The following is a 25,852-nucleotide window of genomic DNA, read 5'->3' on the forward strand; positions in this document are numbered from 1 at the left end:
ACACATAATAGGCTTAGATACACTGCATACTGTGTACACATGATAGGCTTAGATACATGGCTCATCAGACAGTATAACACATGATAGGCTTAGATACATGGCTTATCAGACAGTGTGACACATGATAGGCTTAGATACATGGCTCATCAGACAGTGTGACACATGATAGGTTTAGATACATGGCTCATCAGACAGTGTGACACATGATAGGCTTAGATACACTGCATACTGTGTACACATGATAGGCTTAGATACACTGCATACTGTGTACACATGATAGGCTTAGATACATGGCTCATCAGACAGTATAACACATGATCGGCTTAGATACATGGCTCATCAGACAGTGTGACACATGATAGGTTTAGATACACGGCTCATCAGACAGTATAACACATGATAGGCTTAGATACACTGCTCATCAGACAGTATAACACATGATAGGCTTAGATACACGGCTCATCAGACAGTATAACACATGATAGGCTTAGATACACTGCATACTGTGTACACATGATGACATTATGGTCACTCAGGACGTGGCTCTCAGGGCCAGGTCCTTGTGGCGTCCATTAGGGCCGATCCGCTGTGTCCTTCGCTCCTCTCGGCTCCGGCCTTCGCTCTTCTTTCAACATTTCCAGACTCGTGGGAACTCAGAGATTTTTCCTCAATAAAAATTAAAAGCAGCTTCACTGGTTTCCTGTTTGGATGAAGATGGATGAGAAAGACAGGAGGGTCCGCGGCCCCCACATACAGCACCGCCACCGCCCATTGTTATATCTGGACCGAGCAGCAGAGAACCATAGAAACACAGATATCAGAGCAATGTGCGGAAAAGACACCATGACCCCCGATACACAGGAGCGGGACATCAGCCAGAGACCAGGGGATATCCTATACTGTACACAGAGGGGGCAGGATTATAGCAGTTATATTCTTGTATATAGGAGGCAGTATTATAGCAGTTATATTCTTGTATATAGGAGGCAGTATTATAGTAGTTATATTCTTGTATATAGGGGCAGTATTATAGTAATTATATTCTTGTATATATGAGCAGTATTATAGTAGTGATATTCTTGTATATAGGAGCAGTATTATAGTAGTTATATTCTTGTATATAGGAGCAGTATTATAGTAGATATATTCTTGTATATAGGAGCAGTATTATAGTAGTTATATTCTTGTATATAGGAGGCAGTATTATAGTAGTTATATTCTTGTATACAGGAGCAGTATTATAGTAGTTATATTCTTGTATATAGGAGCAGTATTATAGTAGTTATATTCCTGTATATAGGAGCAGTATTATAGTAGTTATATTCTTGTATATAAGAGCAGTATTATAGTAGTTATATTCTTGTGTATAGGAGCAGTATTATAGTAGTTATATTCTTGTATATAGGAGCAGTATTATAGTAGTTATATTCTTGTATATAGGAGCAGTATTATAGTAGTTATATTCTTGTATATAGGAGCAGTATTATAGTAGTTATATTCTTGTATATAGGAGCAGTATTATAGTAGTTATATTCTTGTATATAGGAGCAGTGTCACGATGCCGGCTGGCAGGTAGTGGATCCTCTGTGCCAGAGAGGGATTGGCGTGGACCGTGCTAGTGGATCGGTTCTAAGTCACTACTGGTTTTCACCAGAGCCCGCCGCAAAGCGGGATGGACTTGCTGCGGCGGTAGTGACCAGGTCGTATCCACTAGCAACGGCTCAACCTCTCTGACTGCTGAAGATAGGCGCGGTACAAGGGAGTAGACAGAAGCAAGGTCGGACGTAGCAGAAGGTCGGGGCAGGCAGCAAGGATCGTAGTCAGGGGCAACGGCAGGAGGTCTGGAACACAGGCTAGGAACACACAAGGAAACGCTTTCACTGGCACGATGGCAACAAGATCCGGCAAGGGAGTGCAGGGGAAGTGAGGTGATATAGGGAAGTGCACAGGTGAACACACTAATTGGAATCACTGCGCCAATCAGCGGCGCAGTGGCCCTTTAAATCGCAAAGACCCGGCGCGCGCGCGCCCTAGGGAGCGGGGCCGCGCGCGCCGGGACAGGACCGACGGAGAGCGAGTCAGGTACGGGAGCCGGGGTGCGCATCGCGAGCGGGCGCCACCCGCATCGCGAATCGCATCCCGGCTGGAAGCGGAATCGCAGCGCCCCGGGTCAGTGGATCTGACCGGAGCGCTGCAGTGGGGAGAGTGTAGCGAGCGCTCCGGGGAGGAGCGGGGACCCGGAGCGCTCGGCGTAACAGTACCCCCCCCCCTTGGGTCTCCCCCTCTTCTTAGAGCCTGAGAACCTGAGGAGCAGACTTTTGTCTAGGATGTTGTCCTCAGGTTCCCAGGATCTCTCTTCTGGACCACAACCCTCCCAATCCACAAAAAAAAAGGTTTTCCCTCTGACCTTTTTAGATGCTAGAATCTCTTTGACGGAGAAGATGTCCGAGGAGCCGGAAACAGGAGTGGGAGGAACAGATTTGGGAGAGAAACGGTTGATGATGAGTGGTTTAAGAAGAGAAACGTGAAAGGCATTAGGAATACGAAGAGAAGGAGGAAGAAGAAGTTTGTAAGAGACAGGATTAATCTGACACAAAATTTTGAAAGGACCAAGATAGCGTGGTCCCAACTTGTAGCTAGGGACACGGAAGCGGACATATTTAGCGGAGAGCCATACCTTGTCTCCAGGGGAAAAAATGGGAGGAGCTCTTCTTTTCTTATCCGCGAACTTCTTCATGCGTGATGAAGCCTGTAAGAGAGAATTTTGGGTCTCTCTCCATATGATGGAAAGGTCACGAGAAATTTCATCCACAGCGGGCAGACCAGAGGGCAAGGGGGTAGGGAGGGGGGGAAGAGGGTGACGGCCGTACACCACGAAAAATGGGGATTTGGAGGAAGATTCAGAGACTCGGAAGTTATACGAGAATTCGGCCCATGGAAGGAGATCTGCCCAGTCATCCTGGCGGGAGGAAACAAAATGTCGTAAATAATCACCCAAGACCTGGTTAATTCTTTCTACTTGTCCATTGGATTGGGGATGATATGCAGAAGAAAAATTTAATTTAATCTTGAGTTGTTTACAGAGAGCCCTCCAGAATTTAGACACGAATTGGACGCCTCTATCCGAGACTATCTGTGTGGGCAACCCGTGAAGACGAAAAATGTGTACAAAAAATTGTTTAGCCAACTGAGGCGCTGAAGGAAGACCAGGAAGAGGGATGAAATGTGCCATTTTGGAGAATCGATCAACGACCACCCAAATAACAGTGTTGCCACGGGAAGGGGGTAAATCAGTAATAAAATCCATACCAATCAGAGACCAAGGCTGTTCGGGGACAGGCAGGGGATGAAGAAAACCAGCGGGCTTCTGGCGAGGAGTCTTATCCCGGGCACAGATAGTGCAGGCTCGTACAAAGTCCACAACATCCGTCTCCAGAGTCGGCCACCAATAGAAGCGGGAGATGAGTTGCACAGATTTCTTGATGCCCACATGACCTGCGAGATGGGAGGAGTGACCCCATTTGAGGATTCCGAGGCGTTGGCGTGGAGAAACAAAGGTCTTTCCTGGAGGAGTTTGCCTGATGGAGGCTGGAGAAGTGGAAATCAGGCAGTCAGGAGGAATGATGTGTTGCGGAGAGAGTTCAACTTCCGAGGCATCCGAGGAACGAGAGAGGGCATCGGCCCTAATGTTCTTATCGGCAGGCCGAAAGTGAATTTCAAAATTAAATCGGGCAAAGAACAGAGACCACCGGGCCTGGCGAGGATTCAGCCGTTGGGCAGACTGGAGGTAGGAGAGGTTCTTGTGATCGGTGTAAATAATAACTGGAAATCTTGATCCCTCCAGCAGATGCCTCCATTCCTCAAGTGCTAATTTGATGGCTAGAAGCTCTCGATCCCCGATGGAGTAGTTCCTCTCCGCCGGAGAGAAGGTCCTAGAAAAAAAACCACAAGTGACAGCATGCCCGGAAGAATTTTTTTGTAGAAGAACAGCTCCAGCTCCCACTGAGGAGGCATCAACCTCCAATAGGAAGGGTTTGGAAGGGTCAGGTCTGGAGAGCACGGGAGCCGAAGAAAAGGCAGACTTGAGTCGTTTAAAGGCGTCTTCCGCTTGAGGAGGCCAAGACTTGGGATCGGCATTTTTTTTGGTTAAAGCCACGATAGGAGCCACAACGGTAGAAAAATGTGGAATAAATTGCCTGTAATAATTGGCGAACCCCAAAAAGCGTTGGATAGCACGGAGTCCGGAGGGGCGTGGCCAATCTAAGACGGCAGAGAGTTTGTCTGGATCCATTTGTAGTCCCTGGCCAGAGACCAAGTATCCTAGAAAAGGAAGAGATTGGCATTCAAACAGACATTTCTCAATTTTGGCATAGAGTTGATTGTCACGAAGTCTATGAAGAACCATACGGACATGCTGGCGGTGTTCTTCTAGATTGGCAGAAAAAATTAGGATATCGTCCAGATATACAACAACACAGGAGTATAAAAGATCACGAAAAATTTCATTAACAAAGTCTTGGAAGACGGCAGGGGCGTTGCACAGGCCAAAGGGCATGACCAGATACTCAAAGTGTCCATCTCTGGTGTTAAATGCCGTTTTCCATTCATCCCCCTCTCTGATGCGGATGAGATTATAAGCACCTCTTAAGTCCAGTTTAGTAAAGATGTGGGCACCTTGGAGGCGATCAAAGAGTTCAGAGATGAGGGGTAGGGGGTAGCGGTTCTTAACCGTGATTTTATTAAGACCGCGGTAGTCAATGCAAGGACGTAGGGAGCCATCTTTTTTGGACACAAAGAAAAATCCGGCTCCGGCAGGAGAGGAGGATTTACGGATAAAGCCCTTTTTTAAATTTTCCTGGACGTATTCAGACATGGCAAGAGTCTCTGGGGCGGACAGAGGATAAATTCTGCCCCGGGGTGGAGTAGTGCCCGGGAGGAGGTCAATAGGACAATCATAAGGCCTGTGAGGAGGTAGAGTCTCAGCTTGTTTTTTGCAGAAAACATCCGCAAAGTCCATATAGGCTTTAGGGAGACCGGTTACTGGAGGAACCACAGAGTCACAGCAAGGGTTACTGGGAACCGGTTTTAGACAGTCCTTGGAACAAGAGGGCCCCCAACTCTTGATCTCCCCAGTGGACCAATCCAGGGTTGGGGAATGAAGTTGAAGCCAGGGAAGTCCAAGGAGAATTTCAGAAGTGCAATTGGGGAGGACCAAAAGTTCAATCCTCTCGTGATGAGATCCGATACACATTAGAAGGGGCTCCGTGCGGAAACGTATGGTACAGTCCAATCTTTCATTGTTTACACAATTGATGTAAAGGGGTCTGGCGAGACTGGTCACTGGGATGTTGAACCTGTTGACGAGAGAGGCCAAAATAAAATTTCCTGCAGATCCAGAGTCCAAGAAGGCCATAGTAGAGAAGGAGAAGGCAGAGGCAGACATCCGCACAGGCACAGTAAGACGTGGAGAAGCAGAGTAGACATCAAGGACTGTCTCACCTTTGTGCGGAGTCAGCGTACGTTTTTCCAGGCGGGGAGGACGGATAGGACAATCCCTCAGGAAGTGTTCGGTACTAGCACAGTACAGGCAGAGATTCTCCATGCGGCGTCGTGTCCTCTCTTGAGGTGTCAGGCGAGACCGGTCGACCTGCATAGCCTCCACGGCGGGAGGCACAGGAACGGATTGCAGGGGACCAGAGGAGAGAGGAGCCGAGGAGAAGAAACGCCTCGTGCGAACAGAGTCCATATCTTGGCGGAGCTCCTGACGCCTTTCGGAAAAACGCATGTCAATGCGAGTGGCTAGGTGAATGAGTTCATGTAGATTAGCAGGGATTTCTCATGCGGCCAGAACATCTTTAATGTTGCTGGATAGGCCTTTTTTAAAGGTCGCGCAGAGGGCCTCATTATTCCAGGATAATTCTGAAGCAAGAGTACGGAATTGTACGGCATACTCGCCAACGGAAGAATTACCCTGGACCAGGTTCAACAGGACAGTCTCAGCAGAAGAGGCTCGGGCAGGTTCCTCAAAGACACTTCGGATTTCCGAGAAGAAGGAGTGTACAGAGGCAGTGACGGGGTCATTGCGGTCCCAGAGCGGTGTGGCCCATGACAGAGCTTTTCCAGACAGAAGGCTGACTACGAAAGCCACCTTAGACCTTTCAGTGGGAAACTGGTCCGACATCATCTCCAGGTGCAGGGAACATTGGGAAAGAAAGCCACGGCAAAACTTAGAGTCCCCATCAAATTTATCCGGCAAGGATAGGCGTAGACCAGAGGCGGCCACTCGCTGCGGAGGAGGTGCAGGAGCTGGCGGAGGAGATGATTGCTGAAGCTGTGGTAGTAACTGCTGTAGCATAACGGTCAGTTGAGACAGCTGTTGGCCTTGTTGCGCTATCTGTTGTGACTGCTGGGCGACCACCGTGGTGAGGTCAGCGACAACTGGCAGAGGAACTTCAGCGGGATCCATGGCCGGATCTACTGTCACGATGCCGGCTGGCAGGTAGTGGATCCTCTGTGCCAGAGAGGGATTGGCGTGGACCGTGCTAGTGGATCGGTTCTAAGTCACTACTGGTTTTCACCAGAGCCCGCCGCAAAGCGGGATGGACTTGCTGCGGCGGTAGTGACCAGGTCGTATCCACTAGCAACGGCTCAACCTCTCTGACTGCTGAAGATAGGCGCGGTACAAGGGAGTAGACAGAAGCAAGGTCGGACGTAGCAGAAGGTCGGGGCAGGCAGCAAGGATCGTAGTCAGGGGCAACGGCAGGAGGTCTGGAACACAGGCTAGGAACACACAAGGAAACGCTTTCACTGGCACGATGGCAACAAGATCCGGCAAGGGAGTGCAGGGGAAGTGAGGTGATATAGGGAAGTGCACAGGTGAACACACTAATTGGAATCACTGCGCCAATCAGCAGCGCAGTGGCCCTTTAAATCGCAAAGACCCGGCGCGCGCGCGCCCTAGGGAGCGGGGCCGCGCGCGCCGGGACAGGACCGAGGGAGAGCGAGTCAGGTACGGGAGCCGGGGTGCGCATCGCGAGCGGGCGCTACCCGCATCGCGGATCGCATCCCGGCTGGAAGCGGAATCGCAGCGCCCCGGGTCAGTGGATCTGACCGGAGCGCTGCAGTGGGGAGAGTGTAGCGAGCGCTCCGGGGAGGAGCGGGGACCCGGAGCGCTCGGCGTAACAAGCAGTATTATAGTAGTTATATTCTTGTATATAGGAGCAGTATTATAGTAGTTATATTCTTGTATATAGGAGGCAGTATTATAGTAGTTATATTCTTGTATATAGGAGCAGTATTATAGTAGTTATATTCTTGTGTATAGGAGCAGTATTATAGTAGTTATATTCTTGTATATAGGAGCAGTATTATAGTAGTTATATTCTTGTATATAGGAGGCAGTATTATAGTAGTTATATTCTTGTATATAGGAGCAGTATTATAGTAGTTATATTCTTGTATATAGGAGCAGTATTCTAGTAGGTACATTCTTGTATATAGAGGCAGTATTATAGTAGTTATATTCTTGTATATAGGAGCAGTATTATAGTAGTTATATTCTTGTATATAGGAGCAGTATTATAGTAGTAATATTCTTGTATATAGGAGCAGTATTATAGTAGTTATATTCTTGTATATAGGAGCAGTATTATAGTAGTAATATTCTTGTATATAGGAGCAGTATTATAGTAGTTATATTCTTGTATATAGGAGCAGTATTATAGTAGTTATATTCTTGTATATAGGAGCAGTATTATAGTAGTAATATTCTTGTACATAGGAGCTGTTACGCCTAGCGCTCCGGGTCCCCGCTCCTCCCCGGAGCGCTCACGGCGTCTCTCTCCCTGCAGCGCCCCGGTCAGTCCCGCTGACCGGGAGCGCTGCACTGACATGGCCGTCGGGGATGCGATTCGCACAGCGGGACGCGCCCGCTCGCGAATCGCATCCCAGGTCACTTACCCGTCCCGGGCCCCTCCTGTCATGTGCTGGCGCGCGTGGCTCCGCTCTCTAGGGCGCGCGCGCGCCAGCTCTCTGAGACTTAAAGGGCCAGTGCACCAATGATTGGTGCCTGGCCCAATTAGCCTGATTAGCTTCCACCTGCTCCCTGGCTATATCTGATCACTTCCCCTGCACTCCCTTGCCGGATCTTGTTGCCTTGTGCCAGTGAAAGCGTTTAGTGTTGTCCAAAGCCTGTGTTACCTGAACTTCTGCTACCCATCTTGACTACGAACCTTGCCGCCTGCCCCGACCTTCTGCTACGTCTGACCTTGCCTCTGCCTAGTCCTTCTGTCCCACGCCTTCTCAGCAGTCAGCGAGGTTGAGCCGTTGCTAGTGGATACGACCTGGTTGCTACTGCCGCAGCAAGACCATCCCGCTTTGCGGCGGGCTCTGGTGAACACCAGTAGCCTCTTAGAAACCGGTCCACCAGCACGGGCCACGCCAATCCCTCGCTGACACAGTGGATCCACAACCTGTAAGCCGAATCGTGACAGTAGATCCGGCCATGGATCCCGCTGAGGTGCCGCTGCCAAGTCTCGCTGACCTTACCACGGTGGTCGCTCAGCAATCGCAGCAAATTGCCCAACAAGGACAGCAGCTGTCGCAGTTGACCGCCACGTTACAGCAACTTCTGCCTCTGCTACAGCAGCAACCATCTCCTCCGCCAGCTCCTGCACCTCCTCCGCAGCGAGTGGCCGCTCCTAGCCTCCGCTTGTCCCTGCCGGACAAATTTGATGGGGACTCTAAACTCTGCCGTGGATTTTTGTCTCAGTGTTCCCTGCATATGGAGATGTTGTCGGACTTGTTTCCTACAGAACGGTCTAAGGTGGCGTTCGTAGTAAGCCTTCTTTCAGGAAAGGCCTTGTCTTGGGCCACACCGCTCTGGGACCGCAATGATCCTGCCACAGTCCAGTCCTTCTTCGCTGAGGTCCGTAGTGTCTTCGAGGAGCCAGCCCGAGCTTCTTCTGCCGAGACTGCCCTGCTGAACCTGGTCCAGGGTAATTCTTCAGTGGGCGAGTACGCCATCCAATTTCGTACTCTTGCTTCCGAATTATCATGGAATAACGACGCTCTCTGCGCGACCTTTAAAAAAGGCCTATCCAGTCGCATCAAGGATGTGCTGGCCGCACGAGAGATTCCTGCCAACCTGCAAGAACTTATCCATTTGGCCACCCGCATTGACATGCGTTTTTCTGAGAGACATCAAGAGCTCCGCCAGGAAAAAGACCTAGATCTCTGGGCACCTCTCCCACAGTATCCGCTGCAATCTACGCCTGGGCCTCCCGCCGAGGAGGCCATGCAAGTGGATCGGTCTCGCCTGACCCAGGAAGAGAGGAATCGCCGTAGGGAAGAAAATCTTTGTCTGTACTGCGCCAGTACCGAGCATTTCTTGGTGGATTGCCCTATTCGTCCTCCACGTCTGGGAAACGCACGCACGCACCCAGCTCACGTGGGTGTGGCGTCTCTTGGTTCAAAGTCTGCTTCTCCACGTCTCACGGTGCCTGTGCGGATTTCTTCTTCAGCCAACTCCTCCCTCTCAGCCGTGGCCTGCTTGGACTCTGGTGCCTCTGGGAATTTTATTCTGGATTCTTTTGTAAATAAATTCCGCATCCCGGTGACCCGTCTCGTCAAGCCGCTCTACATTTCCGCGGTCAACGGAGTCAGATTGGATTGCACCGTGTGATACCGCACAGAACCCCTCTTGATGTGCATTGGACCCCACCACGAAAGGATTGAATTTTTCGTCCTCCCCAACTGCACCTCTGAGGTCCTCCTCGGTCTGCCATGGCTCCAGCTTCATTCTCCCACCCTTGACTGGACCACCGGGGAGATCCAGAACTGGGACTCTGCTTGCCACAAGAGATGCCTCTCCCCCCCTCCCAGTCCCGTCAGGCAAGCCTCAGTGCCTCCTCATGGCCCCCGTCCTTGTGTCACCCTGCCCCGTGCCAAGCTTCACCCTCTGCCCTCCCTCCCCATTCCCACTCCTGCTGTACTGCCTGCCTTTGAGGAAACCCTCCATTCACTCCCGATGTCCTCGTCCCAGGTAAAGCAGTTGTCGGACAAAAAAAGGGGGAGACCTAAGGGGGGGGGTACTGTTACGCCTAGCGCTCCGGGTCCCCGCTCCTCCCCGGAGCGCTCACGGCGTCTCTCTCCCTGCAGCGCCCCGGTCAGTCCCGCTGACCGGGAGCGCTGCACTGACATGGCCGTCGGGGATGCGATTCGCACAGCGGGACGCGCCCGCTCGCGAATCGCATCCCAGGTCACTTACCCGTCCCGGGCCCCTCCTGTCATGTGCTGGCGCGCGTGGCTCCGCTCTCTAGGGCGCGCGCGCGCCAGCTCTCTGAGACTTAAAGGGCCAGTGCACCAATGATTGGTGCCTGGCCCAATTAGCCTGATTAGCTTCCACCTGCTCCCTGGCTATATCTGATCACTTCCCCTGCACTCCCTTGCCGGATCTTGTTGCCTTGTGCCAGTGAAAGCGTTTAGTGTTGTCCAAAGCCTGTGTTACCTGAACTCCTGCTATCCATCTTGACTACGAACCTTGCCGCCTGCCCCGACCTTCTGCTACGTCTGACCTTGCCTCTGCCTAGTCCTTCTGTCCCACGCCTTCTCAGCAGTCAGCGAGGTTGAGCCGTTGCTAGTGGATACGACCTGGTTGCTACTGCTGCAGCAAGACCATCCCGCTTTGCGGCGGGCTCTGGTGAACACCAGTAGCCTCTTAGAAACCGGTCCACCAGCACGGTCCACGCCAATCCCTCGCTGACACAGTGGATCCACAACCTGTAAGCCGAATCGTGACAGGAGCAGTATTATAGTAGTTATATTCTTGTATATAGGAGCAGTATTATAGTAGTTATATTCTTGTATATAAGAGCAGTATTATAGTACTTATATTCTTGTATATAGAGGCAGTATTATAGTAGTTATATTCTTGTATATAGAGGCAGTATTATAGTAGTTATATTCTTGTATATAGGAGCAGTATTATAGTAGTAATATTCTTGTATATATGAGGCAGTATTATAGTAGTTATATTCTTGTATATAGGAGACAGTATTATAGTAGTTATATTCTTGTATATAGGAGCAGTATTATAGTAGTTATATTCTTGTATATAGGAGCAGTATTATAGTAGTTATATTCTTGTATATAGGAGGCAGTATTATAGTAGTTATATTCTTGTATATAGGAGGCAGTATTATAGTAGTTATATTCTTGCATATAGGAGCAGTATTATAGTAGTAATATTGTTGTATATAGGAGCAGTATTATAGTAGTTATATTCTTGTATATAAGAGCAGTATTATAGTAGTTATATTCTTGTATATATGAGGCAGTATTATAGTAGTTATATTCTTGTATATAGGAGTAGTATTATAGTAGTTATATTCTTGTATATAGGAGCAGTATTATAGTAGTTATATTCTTGTATATAGGAGCAGTATTATAGTAGTTATGTACAAAAGAGAAAGAGAGGGACGTCACTCACCAGGATACGGTGCAATTTTCTTTATTTCAACGGTGCAGAGACATGGAGCACGGACGCCAGAAGGTAGGACTAAATCATCAGTGAGAAGCTGGGTGACAGCTGTTGCGCGTGCGTATCACGCTTCTTCAGACCCTACCTGTTCCGTGATGCGTCACCCTTAAGAGCACACCTCCCTGGGTGACGCACCCGGAACAGGTGCGTGCTAACTATTACATTAAAAACATTAAATAACAACTCGTAATGCAAAAGGATTTGTTACAAGTATAAAAGATTTCTATCTAAATAGTATGAATATAGAAAAGTACAAAAGTTACAAAAATTATTCTTTTTATAAAAATGTATCTAGAAAAAGAGAAAAGAAGAAAAAGGAAGCAAAAAGGCTATAAATTGACCTGAAACGTAGGAATATGAATTACAAAGACACTGTAGTCCACTCTTTCATTGAGTCCCAGGTTGCCGGCAGCATTAAGTTTTATAATCCATTTGGCTTCTGTTTGTAACAGGAGTTTTCTTTTGTCTGAATTTTCTTTGCTGCGGACAACCTCGAGTCCCTGAAAGAGTAGATCATTACAGATGCCTTTATGCTCGCTGTTCATGTGTTCGATAAAACGGGGTGCACCTTTTTTAGTTTTAACTGAGTAAACATGTTCCCTGAATCTTGTATTAAGGGTGCGTTTTGTGCTACCGATATAAAACCTTCCACATGAACAGGTCATCGCATACACAACCCACTGGGTTCTACAGGTAATTAAGGTGTTAACATGTATAATTTCTCCACCAATTTGGGTACTTTTACCTGTTTTCATATTGGGGCACCAAATACATGTACCACACTTGTGGTTCCCTGTGGGGCCAGATTTTGTGAGCCAGTCAGTGGTTTTAGGGTTGGAACAGAAGTTACTACTAGTAACTACATCCCTCAGGTTTTTACACCGCTTGAACGTAATGAGAGGTCTGTCATGTACGAGTTTTCCTAGGTCGGTGTCACTTTTTATCAAGGACCAACTATTATGTACCGCTCTTCTTATAACTTTTTCAAGGGGACTAAATTTGAAAGAAAAGGAGAACCTAGATACTGGATTGTCAGAGGATTTTACTTTAATATCTTTTTTAGCTTTTTTGTTTTTGTTAATTGCGAGTAGATTGTTTCTATCCTGTGCTAAGGCTCTTTTTAGAGCTGTATTTATAATAAATACAGGGTAACCACGAGCCAATAGCCTCTGCTTCAGTTCTTCGGCTTGAGAAATAAACTTTTCATCGGTATCGTTGATGCGTCTCAAACGCAGAAATTGTCCGTAAGGTAAAGCGGTTTTTGTGTGTTGAGGATGATAGCTCGAGAACTGAAGCAGAGAATTAGAGGCTGTGGGCTTCCTGTAACCTGATGTACGGAGTTCCCCTCCCTCTGTTTCAATAAGAACGTCTAAGAATTCCATTTTTTTCGAATCGACTTTGTAAGTAAATCTAAGATTCATATCATTTTTTTCGTTGAAGTATTCTACAAATTCCCTAAAGTTCGTTGCGGTGCCATCCCAGGCGATGAACACGTCATCGACAAATCTGAGATAGCACCGGACGAACTTCAGGAAAGGATTGGAGGTAGTAAACACATATTTTTCCTCGACTGAGGCGACGTACCGATTTGCAAAGGTGCAGGCCACGGGGGTGCCCATGGCCACACCCCCGATCTGTCTGTACCACACTTCGTCGAACAGAAATGCATTGTTTTTTAATATAAATGCCAAGGACTCACAAATAAATTGGGTCACTTTATCAGACTTCCCGGAGTGCGACAAAATCTCCCTGATGCACTCCACCCCTTTATCTTGTGGAATGCTAGTATAGAGATTCTCTATGTCTATAGAGGCTAGCAACATATTATCTGACCATACTAAATCCTGTAAAAACAAAAGAAATTGGTTGGTGTCCTTTACCAGCGATGGCACTTCCTGCAGAAGGGGTCGCAGTAACCACTCCAAATATTTGGACAATGGTTCTGTGACTGAGCCCCTCCCTGAGACTATTGGTCTCCCGGGGGGGGGGGGGCTTCCAAGGTCTTATGCACCTTCGGCAGGAAGTACCATCGCGGGCTAGAAGGAAAAAAAGGAATCAATTTTTCAGCGCGTTTTTTAGAAATGATATTGTTTTCAACTGCTTTTCTAAGTAGACCCTGTAGATTCTCTCTAATTTTAGGGACAGGATTCGTATGTAATTTGGTGTAGGTGAGAGAATTGCCTAGCTGCCTCAGAGCTTCGTTTTTATAATATTCTGTGGTCATAACGACCACATTGCCGCCTTTGTCGGCTTTTTTTATGACAATATCATTTCTTTTCTTGAGACAGTCTAATGCTCTTCTCTCACCTAAGCTCAAATTACTGGGGTCTTTTTTATAGATAAGGGACTTAACCTCACGAAGTACATTATTATGAAAAAGGTCGATATTGCTCCCCGGAGTCACCTGAGGACAAAAGGAGGATTTAACCCCGCCCTTAAAGTCCTCAAATGACAGCTCCCTAGTGACTACGGGGTCCTCGGCTGTGTCCTGCAAATCAATTAAATGGTCGAGACATTCGAGCTCGCTGGTTGTGGCGTCTTTTAGGACGCTAAACCCAAGAGGGCCGACTACTGCTGGGATCTCCCCTTCTAGTGGACTCATAGCTGTATTTTTATTAGCAAATATTTTTTTCAGATTTAATTTTCTGATAGACTTAAATAGATCTACTTCAAAGTCCACTATGTTGAAGTCCTCCGTAATACAGTAGTTGAGACCTCTGCTTAACAGAGATATATTGTCCTGGTCGAGTGACCTGTCCGTAAGATTAATGACTGAACAGACATCTTCTACTTGTTCCAAGACACTTTTTTGTTCCTCTGGGTGCTCCTTTTGGGGCGACCCAAGTCCTCTTCTCCTTTTCCTTCTAGGTCCCCTTCGTGTTTTCCGCCTAAAGGGCCACTTGTTTTTTTGTTGTTAGAGTCCATTTTTTTGCTATTTGATGCGGTTTCTTGATCTTTTTGATCTTGATTTTCTTTTGAGGTTCTTTGTTTTTCACTATCATCCTTTCTAGACTTTCTATTTGAGTCCTCGTTCCCACTTGAGTCGGACTCGGTGGTCCAATAGTCGGTTGTTCTACGTCTAACTTGCCCGCCTCTAGGTCGTCTCGGGCGTTGTTTTTTTGGACCTCCTACGGGAAAAACCTTTTCGGATTCATAGTCTAGACGATCTCTTATAAACTTATCCTTTTTTTGATCCTTGATGATGGATTGTAATGCCACTATTTTTCTTTCCATTTTTTTTAGAAAATGTATGAAATTTTTCTTCGTCCAAGCGGGTTCTGAGTTCTGTTTTTGTCTTTAGCAATTCTTCTGTTACTTTTGTATATTCTTGTTCGTTTCTATCTATGACGGCTCTTAACATTTGCATGCAATATTCCTGATGGATGTTTTTCCAGGTGTGGACGAATTCGGGGTCATCGCTGAATTGAGAGGGTTCTTTATATGCTCTTAAGCCTCTCGGGACCCTTTCACAGTCCACATATGAGCGTAATGAGTTAACTGTCCAAAATAGCCGTGTTTCCTTTTCCGCCAAAGCAAGTACTTTAAATTCAAGGTTCTTAAGACTTAGGACTTGTAACGTGTCCTTAACATTGCACTGATGAAAGAAGTCCCTAGCATCCTTCCGTCCGGCTCCTACTGCACCGTCCGGCACCTCGGGTATACTGTCAGACGAATCTTCGGATTCCATGGTATGCGTATGAGGCTTGCAAGCTGGGAGTGAGGGGTGTGCTCAGACTAATAGAAATAAGCAATATCGCAAATAACTCGGCAAGAGTGGATAGTCGGCACCTCTACCCCAAATAGCGCTCCTCCCTTAGTGCTTCAGCAGCAAGGTGTATGCACCCTGGTTCCTGAATATGTCCGCTACAGTTCCGTAAAGTGCTGGCAGGCACTGTACACTGTGTGGTTCCAAGTCCCTTAAAGATGCAGCATTCACAAAAGTATGCACAAAAGAGAAAGAGAGGGACGTCACTCACCAGGATACGGTGCAATTTTCTTTATTTCAACGGTGCAGAGACATGGAGCACGGACGCCAGAAGGTAGGACTAGCTCATCAGTGAGAAGCTGGGTGACAGCTGTTGCGCGTGCGTATCACGCTTCTTCAGACCCTACCTGTTCCGTGATGCGTCACCCTTAAGAGCACACCTCCCTGGGTGACGCACCCGGAACAGGTGCGTGCTAACTGTTACATTAAAAACATTAAATAACAACTCGCAATGCAAAAGGATTTGTTACAAGTATAAAAGATTTCTATCTAAATAGTATAAATATAGAAAAGTACAAAAGTTACAAAAATTATTCTTTTTATAAAAATGTATCTAGAAAAAGAGAAAAGAAGAAAAAGGAAGCAAAAAGGCTATAAATTGACCTGAAACGTAGGAATATGAATTACAAAAAGACACTGTAGTCCACTCTTTCATTGAGTCCCAGGTTGCCGGCAGCATTAAGTTTTATAATCCATTTGGCTTCTGTTTGTAACAGGAGTTTTCTTTTGTCTGAAGTTTAGTTATATTTTTGTATATAGGAGGCAGTATTATAGTAGTTATATTCTTGTATATAGGGGCAGTATTATAGTAGTTATATTCTTGTATATAGGAGGCAGTATTATAGTAGTTATATTCTTGTATATAGGAGCAGTATTATAGTAGTTATATTCTTGTATATAGGAGCAGTATTATAGTAGTTATATTCTTGTATATAGGAGGCAGTATTATAGTAGTTATATTCTTGTATATAGGAGCAGTATTATAGTAGTTATATTCTTCTATATAGGAGGCAGTATTATTGTAGTTATATTCTTGTATATAGGAGCAGTATTATAGTAGTTATATTCTTGTATATAGGAGCAGTATTATAGTAGTTATATTCTTGAATATAGGAGTAGTATTATAGTAGTTATATTCTTGTATATAGGAGCAGTATTATAGTAGTTATATTCTTGTATATAGGAGCAGTATTATAGTAGTTATATTCTTGTATATAGGAGCAGTATTATAGTAGTTATATTCTTGTATATAGGAGGCAGTATTATAGTAGTTATATTCTTGTATATAGGAGCAGTATTATAGTAGTTATATTCTTGTATATAGGAGGCAGTATTATAGTAGTTATATTCTTGTATATAGGAGCAGTATTATAGTAGTTATATTCTTGTATATAGGAGCAGTATTATAGTAGTTATATTCTTGCATATAGGGGCAGTATTATAGTAGTTATATTCTTGTATATAGGGGCAGTATTATAGTAGTTATATTCTTGTATATAGGAGCAGTATTATAGTAGATATATTCTTGTATATAGGAGCAGTATTATAGTAGTTATATTCTTGTATATAGGAGCAGTATTATAATAGTTATATTCTTGTATATTGGAGAAGTATTATAGTAGTTATATTCTTGTATATAGGGGCAGTATTATAGTAATTATATTCTTGTATATAGAGGCAGTATTATAGTAGTTATATTCTTGTATATAGGAGCAGTATTATAGTAGTTATATTCTTGTATATAGGAGCAGTATTATAGTAGTTATATTCTTGTATATAGGAGCAATATTATAGTAGTTATATCCTTGTATATAGGAGCAGTATTATAGTAGTTATATTCTTGTATATAGGGGCAGTATTATAGTAGTTATATTCTTGTATATAGGAGCAGTATTATAGTAGTTATATTCTTGTATATAGGAGCAGTATTATAGTAGTTATATTCTTGTATATAGGAGCAGTATTATAGTAGTTATATTCTTGTATATAGGAGCAGTATTATAGTAGTTATATTCTTGTATATAGGAGCAGTATTATAGTAGTTATATCCTTGTATATAGGAGCAGTATTATAGGGAAAATTTGTACTTACCTGTAATTTCGCTTTCCATTTCATCTTCAGGCCGCACATTAAGGTAAATAGCTCCTACCAGTTCATTTGCGGACCGCCCACATAACAATTAATTAAGAGAATTAACAAGCCCCAGGCCTGGCTTTAACCATCCATCAGAACCCCGTCTACTTTGTGTTTTTTTTCTGTCCTGAGCTCAATCTGCACTCTCGACACCCAAAACTGGGGTCCAGTGCACCTCCGTTTTGTGTTCAATACTTTTTCTCTGCTAGATTTCACATTATTACATATAACTTAATTTCTGAGCTTATTTTATTTTATTTTAATTTTTTTTGTCTGTCTGGATTTCTTGGCTGTTACTGGATTACTTGGGTTGTTACCAACGTCTGGTAAAAATTTTAATGTCAATAGTGATTTTGGAAACATTAAATGAAAAAAAATTGTCGACGCGTTCAACACTTATTTCACCCGCTGTATACCACCATGTACCACCCTTTACCTGTATATAACATCCCCTACCAGTATAAACCGCCTTATACTTGTACAGACCAAGATGTACCAGTATATACCATCATATATATGTGTAAAACACCATGTACCTTTGACCTTTAGGGTGCATGCTGGGAGATGTAAGCCTGGATACAGCACCTCACCAGGGGCCTCTGATCATATACAGTGGTCCCTCAAGTTACAATATTAATTGGTTCCAGGACGACCATTGTATGTTGAGACCATTGTATGTTGAGACCAGAACTCTATGGAAACCTGGTAATTGGTTCTGAAGCCCCAAAAGTCATCCAAAAATAGGAAAAAGTGAGGATTAAATAAAAATAAGTAGATAACTAATATAGATAAAGCAAATCCTTACATATAAAAGTAAGAAAGATCTGCTGGGAGCTGTAATCACTGTCTATTTCAGTGTTTCTGAACCTGGGTGCCTCCAGCTGTTTTAAAACTACAACTCCCAGCATGCCCGGACAGCCAAAGGCTGTCCGGGCATGCTGGGAGTTGTAGTTTTGCAACAGCTGGAGGCAACGTCTTTGGGAAACACTGGTCTATGTAGAGGACAGGAGCTTCTTCAGGGTCCTGTAAATAACACGCAATGTCCTAAAAAAAGGAAAATGGAGCCGCCCTCACCTGGTGCCCAAAGGAGAAGCTAACCCTGGTACAGGTAGTACAGAACATTTAATACCTCCCTGTACTGTAGGGGGCGCTACCAGACACCAGTCAATGCATGCACTTCAGTAATACAGGTAAAGAGTACAGAACATGTAATACCTCCCTGTACTGTAGGGGGCGCTACCAGACCCAGTCAGTGCACGCACTTCAGTAATACAGGTAAAGAGTACAGAACATGTAATACCTCCCTGTACTGTAGGGGGCGCTACCAGACACCAGTCAGTGCATGCACTTCAGTAATACAGGTAAAGAGTACAGAACATATAATACCTCCCTGTACTGTAGGGGGCGCTACCAGACACCAGTCAGTGCATGCACTTCAGTAATACAGGTAAAGAGTACAGAACATGTAATACCTCCCTATACTGTAGGGGGCGCTACCAGACACCAGTCAGTGCATACACTTCAGTAATACAGGTAAAGAGTAGTACAGAACATGTAATACCTCCCTGTACTGTAGGGGGTGCTACCAGACATCAGTCAGTGCATACACTTCAGTAATACAGGTAAAGAGTACAGAACATGTAATACCTCCCTGTACTGTAGGGGGCGCTACCAGACACCAGTCAGTGCATACACTTTAGTAATACAGGTAAAGAGTACAGAACATGTAATACCTCCCTGTACTGTAGGGGGCGCTACCAGACACCAGTCAGTGCATACACTTCAGTAATACAGGTAAAGAGTAGTACAGAACATGTAATACCTCCCTGTACTGTAGGAGGCGCTACCAGACACCAGTCAGTGCATACACTTCAGTAATACAGGTAAAGAGTAGTACAGAACATGGAATACCTCCCTGTACTATAGGGGGCGCTACCAGACACCAGTCAGGTGCATGCACTTTAGGAAAACACAGGTTTTACCAGTGAAATATCCATTCTGATTGGTCGGTTCTTCCAACCATTGACACGTTTTGCAGATTCCATAGTATTGTATGTTGAGTGGTTTCAAGTTCCAATGGCCCAGAAAAGACCATTGTATGTTGAAACTATTGTATGTTGAGGCCATTGTAAGTTGAGGGATCACTGTACATGAAATACAATCCTATTCCTTGGTTTGCTGATATCTGCTGCCCCCTGGTGTTGTTCTAAAGTGTTACAGTTCCTTCTAGAATAAAATACCTTTCCATCAAATAGAAATCCTGCAGTTACCGTCTTTGCTTTGTCAGGTAGTTGCCAAGTATTTTCCACTATTTCTTAGAAATATCTTGGAAAGCTGAGTGACTGCCAGTGATAGTTCTGCAGGTAGCTATCAATACTAGTGTTGGGCGCTAATATTAACATTTCAAATTTTTATCGGAAATATCGCAAATTCACGAATATTGCGAATATATTTGCTATATATTCAAAATTACGCATATCCAGTTTTTTCCACATATTCCTTCTTTTCACTTGTGGGCCAATTAGAATGATGCAAATACAACAACAACATCCCAGCAACCAATAGGAAAGTTGCCCCCCCCCACCCCCCCCTCACTGTTTTCTTCCTCAAATATGCGAATATAGGATGAACATTCGTCTATATATTCGTGAAATATCGCAAATTCGAATATGGCCTATGCCGCTCATCACTAATCAATACATACCTAGGGAGATATGCCCTTCAGGAGTCTGGGAAAGCTTGGTAAGAACCGTCATGGTTAGCTGTATTGACAGGCATATTACTTGTCACTCCTAGAAAGAAAAATCTATGTATAAACTGAATAGAATATTTAGTAACAATTTGAGAGGATAATGAGAGGACTACACAACTTCCTGTGAGAAGGGCAAGGGAGCTGCTGAGACAACATTACACTGACAATGAGAGGACTACATAACTTCCTGTCAAGAGAGGGAAGTGCTGGGGAGCTGCTGAGACAACACCACACTGGCAATAAGAGGACTACATAACTTTCTGCTAGGAGAGAGGGAGGAGCCAAGGAGCTGCTGAGACAACACCACACTGGCAATAAGAGGACTACACAACTTTCTGCCAGGAGAGAGGCAGGAGCCAAGGAGCTGCTGAGACAACACCACACTGGCAATAAGCAGACTACACAACTTTCTGCCAGGAGAGAGGCAGGAGCCAAGGAGCTGCTGAGACAACTCCACACTGGCAATAAGAGGACTACACAACTTTCTTCCAGGAGAGAGGGAGGAGCCAAGGAGCTGCTGAGACAACACCACACTGGCAATAATCGGACTACACAACTTTCTGCCAGGAGAGAGGCAGGAGCCAAGGAGCTGCTGAGACAACACCACACTGGCAATAAGAGGACTACACAACTTTCTTCCAGGAGAGAGGGAGGAGCCAAGGTGCTGCTGAGACAACACCACACTGGCAATAAGAGGACTACCATACTTTCTGCCAGGAGAGAGGGAGGAGCCAAGAAGTTCTTTTTTTTATTTTTTTATACTGGAATACCCCTTTAATAGATTTCCTGGACTCGGATTACAGTCTAGATATGAAGACGTCTTTACCCCGGGCAGATGTGACATGAAGTCAAAGAAAATCTATGTCATGTTCAAAGTCCAATGAGGCAGGAGCTGAGAAGTGCAATTCACTTACTGGTGACCTGAGGATTCCAGACGACCGGATCTTAGGGGGTGAGAATTTTCGTCCCTTTGTGTATTACAGTGGTCATCAACCTCTGGCTCTCCAGCTGTTGCAAAACTACAACTCCCATTATATTAACAATACAAAAGAAAGGAATCCCAAATGACACTGTTTAATATACATGGCCCTCATGGCTAAGAAAAGGAGTTCACACTCATTAATACCGATTGTTTGGGCATGCTGGGAGTTGTAGTTTTGCAACAGCTGGAGAGCCACAGGTTGAAGACCACGGGTGTATCGTATCATAATGTATAAAATTTAAGTTTTTAAGATTTATGTAAATAGTTAACTTGTTGCCTATTGAAAAATTCTGCAACTTCCTTATATATTTTATATAGGTTTTTCATTATTTTAAAGATCTCTGCTTGCTGACAGTGAATGACATTTCTGGTTTCATCCAGGTGCTGCAAAACGCCCATTCTGACTTTTCATAGTTTAGGGTTTGTTACTATTGTATCCGTTCTAATTGTTCCGCCGCTCAGTGTTTGGAACAAACTGTTCCGAACGCTGGAGCCGGCGCCAAGAGCTTGTGACGTCATAGCCCCATGATGTCATGCCCCACCCCCTCAATGCAAGTCTATGGGAGGGGGCATGACGGCCGTCACGCCCCCTCCCATAGACTTGCATTGAGGGGGCGGGGTGTGACGTAATGAGGGGGCGGGGCTATGATGTCACAAGCTCTCGGCTCCAGCGTTCGGAACAGTTTGAGCTGCGGAGTACCCCTTTAAAGAGGGGTAAATGCCCCCCAAAGTTCTGCTGTAGATCTCACCGACAGGATACAGGTAATCTGGGTGGATACAATTGTAACAAAACCTCAGCTGTTATAAGTGCTGAAGAGCTTTCCTTTTAGAGGCTATTATTATTAGAGAATAATGTAAAGGTTCTTGTGTATGTCTTGTGCTTACCTGTTGTTGCTGAAGTGGCAGCCATGAGGTTTCAGCCATACTGATTGCAATTCCATTACTAAAATGATTTCCTAATATTCCCTAGATTTCCCATGAATCCTCTGGCTTTGCAGAGAAAGGGGTGAAGTCTCATCACTGCACCTGGTCATCTAATTAGGTGCTGGTGAACTGATTAGTCACCTCCCGTCCAGCTCTATCTGTATACTGCTGCAGCTGTCTCTATGAGATCAAGACTCTATGGAGGAGATTTATCAAAACCTGTCCAGAGGCAGTTGACCAGTTGCCCATAGCAACCAATCACATTCCTTCTTTCATTTTTAAAAGGGCCTATTAAAAAAGGAAAGAAGCAATGTGATTGGTTGCTATGGGCAACTGGTCAACTGCCTCTGCACAGGTTTTGATAAATCTCCTCCATAGAGTCTTGATCTCATAGAGACAGCTGCAGCAGTATACAGATAGAGCTGGACGGGAGGTGTATAACTACTATGTATCCTAATCCCATAGAGATAAGAGCAGTATACAGATAGTGCTGGAGGGGAGGTGTATAACGACTATATATCCTGATCCCATAGAGATAGCAGTAGTATACAGATAGAGCTGGAGGGGAGGTGTATACATACTATATATCCTGATCCTATAGAGATAGCAGCAGCAGTATACAGATAGAGCTGGAGGGGAGGTGCATACATACTATATATCCTGATCCCATAGAGATAGCAGCAGCAGTATACAGATAGAACTGGAGGGGATATGTATAACTAACATAGATCCTGATCCCATAGAGATAGCAGCAGTATACAGATAGAGCTGAAGGGGAGGTGTATAACTACTGTATATTCTGATCCCATAGAGATAGCAGCAGTATACAGATAGAGCTGGAGGGGAGGTGTACAACTATTATATATTCTGATCCTATAGAGACAGCAGCAGTATACAGATAGAGCTGGAGGGGAGGTGTACAACTACTATATATTCTGATCACATAGAGATAGCAGCAGCAGTATACAGATAGAGCTGGAGGGGAGGAGTATAACTACTATATATCCTGATCCCATAGAGATAGCAGTAGTATACAGATAGAGCTGGAGGGGAGGTGTATGGTTACTATATATATCCTGAGATTATTGAGATAGCAGCAGCTGTATACAGATAGAGCTGGAGGTGTATAACTACTATACATTCTGATCCCATAGAAATAGCAGCAGCAGTATACAGATAGAGCTGAAGGGGATGTGTATAACTAACATATATCCTGATCCCATAGAGATAGCAGCAGTATACAGATAGAGCTGGATGGGAGGTGTATAACTGCAATATATCCTGATCCCATAAAGACAGCAGCAGAATACAGATAGAGCTGGAGGGGAGGTGTACAACTATTAAATATTCTGATTCTATAGAGACTGCAGCAGTATACAGATAGAGCTGGAGGGGAGATGTACAATTACTATATATCCTGATCCCATAGAGAGAGCAGCAGTATACAGATAGAGCTGGAGGGGAGGTGTACAACTACTATATATCCTGATCCCATAGAGATAGCAGCAGCAGTATACAGATAGAGGAGAAGTCTATTACTACTATATATCCTGATCCTATAGAGCAGTGTTTTCCAAATAGTGTGTCTCCAGCTGTTGAAAAACTACAACTCCCAGCATGCTGGGAGTTGTAGTTTTGCAACAGCTGTAGGTTTACAGTTTGGAGACCCCTGCAGTATGGGTTATGTGGTGTTATGCCTCTATATTCTGCAGATCATTGCTCTCTCTGTGGCGTTTAATTCCGGTAATTGCGCGTCGCTCTGCTGCTCGATGTGGCGGCAATGACGGGTTGAGCACATGAAGCTGTTATTTGGGTGACACAATAATCTTCGGTGTACGGTGCCCGATCACTAACACTTTATTTACTGCTATTCCTGGAATGAAGTGACGGCCATTATTACGGGGGATTTCTTCCGCCTGGTTGACGTGGCGGGATGTGGCACAGATGGGCGGTATGCCCGGCTCAATAATACACAGATTGTTTACTATTACGAAGGATTCACGATCCCTTATGTATAAGTTACGACCAATATTTACGGCCATCACCCTCTGAGGTCAAAAATGTTAAACAGCTGAGGGTGCGTTACAATTACATCCAACAGGAAAACACAGGAGCGGCACACTCCTATTCAGTGCTTGTATATGGCGGATCTATAGCTGGAGAAGTGTCTGGGGTACAATATATGGAGATGCTCCGATGGCAGGTGCTGTGTATATGGGGGTACTTCTATTAAAAAATCTTAATCCTTCCAGTACTTATCAGCTGCTGTATGCCCCAGATGAAGTTGTGTAGTTCTTTCCAGTCTGACTACAGTGCTCTCTGCTGACACCTCTGTCCATGTCAGGAACTGTCCCGAGCAGGAGAGGTTTGCTATGGGGATTTGCTCCTACTCTGGACAGTTCCTGATATGGACAGAGGTGTCAGCAGAGAGCACTGTGGTCAGACTGGAAAGAACTACACAACTTCCTCTAGAGCATACAGCAGCTGGAAGGATTAAGAAATTAAAATTTTAAAATTTACAAATCTGTTTAACTTTCTGGCACCAGTTGATATAAAAATTTATCGTTTTCCACCGGAGTACCCCTCAGTTTGGAAATTCTGTATGCAGCAGTGACTACCCATTTTGGTCGGCACTAGGACCCCTAGTCTCCGTTGCCGGCTATGCATTTCCGAGCAGATCCCGCTACAAAAATTGACATCTCCATTCTTTTTGTGGAATCTGGATTGCAGAATCTCAAAGTAGAATTTTCAAACTGGATCCACTAGGAAATTAAGCCATGTGAATGTGCCCTAGGGTCGTATTCATACGGCAGAATTTCCGTGCGGAATTCTGCACGGAGATTCTGCAGCAGCAGAGTCCCATGGAATTCAATGGGTTTCTGCTGAGATGTGCACATCTGGCGCTGACATTTTGATTCCGCTGTCCACAGAAAGAACCAAGTCCGTACTTTCTGCGGACTCCGCACAGAATTGCATTGCCGTCTATGAGACGGCCCGTCCCTGTGTGGACATTCTTCAAACTGCGGGCGCCGGCATGATATGCCGGCGCCCGCAGTTTGCAGAATGTCCGCACATAGGGGAAGATTTATCAAAACCTGTCCAGAGGAAAAGTTGCCCAGTTGCCCATAGCAACCAATCAGATGACTTCTTTCATTTTTCAGAGGCCTATAGTTGCTGAGTTGCCCATAGCAACCAATCAGATCGCTTCTTTCATTTTTCACAGGCCTAAAGTTGCTGAGTTGCCCATAGCAACCAATCAGATCGCTACTTTCACTTTTAAAAGTACCTCTGAAAAATGAAAGAAGCGATCTGATTGGTTGCTATGGGCAACTTTTCCTTTGCACAGGTTTTGATAAATGTCCCCCGTAGAGTTTCTGTGCACACATTCTAGGGCTCGTTCACACAGGCGGATCCGCAGCGTATTTTACGGATCCGCCGACGATGGACCCCTACAGTGTGTCTCAGATGATGCCTGCTCGCAGCGGTGTGCGAGTCGCCACGTGCGTGCGCAGTATACGGCCTAGCTCAGGGACCAGGGGGAGTGGCCGCGATGTGTACGAGTATACTGCGCATGTGCGCGACGACTCCCACCGCTCCGAGCAGGCACATCTAGGACACACTGTAGGGGTCCATCGTCACAGGATCCGCAGCGTAAAATAAGCTGTGAATCCATCCATGTGAACGAGCCCTAAGGGTATGTTCACACGCGCTGATTTTTTTGCAGGTTTTCCACTGCGTATTTGAAAGTGGGCGGGC

At 45.3% G+C, this 25,852-nt stretch overlaps 1 long non-coding RNA gene across 1 annotated transcript in view; it reads right to left on the reverse strand.

The window, feature by feature from the left end:
- Window positions 1–25,852, reverse strand: part of LOC130281590 (uncharacterized) — a 67,564-nt gene that overhangs the window by 27,346 nt on the left and 14,366 nt on the right. Inside the window, exon 2 of the long non-coding RNA XR_008846047.1 lies at window positions 20,143–20,230. This is a non-coding gene — a long non-coding RNA (uncharacterized LOC130281590). The remainder of the gene's footprint in view (window positions 1–20,142; window positions 20,231–25,852) is intronic.

The sequence above is a fragment of the Hyla sarda genome, chromosome 7 (genome assembly GCF_029499605.1).
Source record: "Hyla sarda isolate aHylSar1 chromosome 7, aHylSar1.hap1, whole genome shotgun sequence".
Taxonomy (NCBI): domain Eukaryota; kingdom Metazoa; phylum Chordata; class Amphibia; order Anura; family Hylidae; genus Hyla; species Hyla sarda.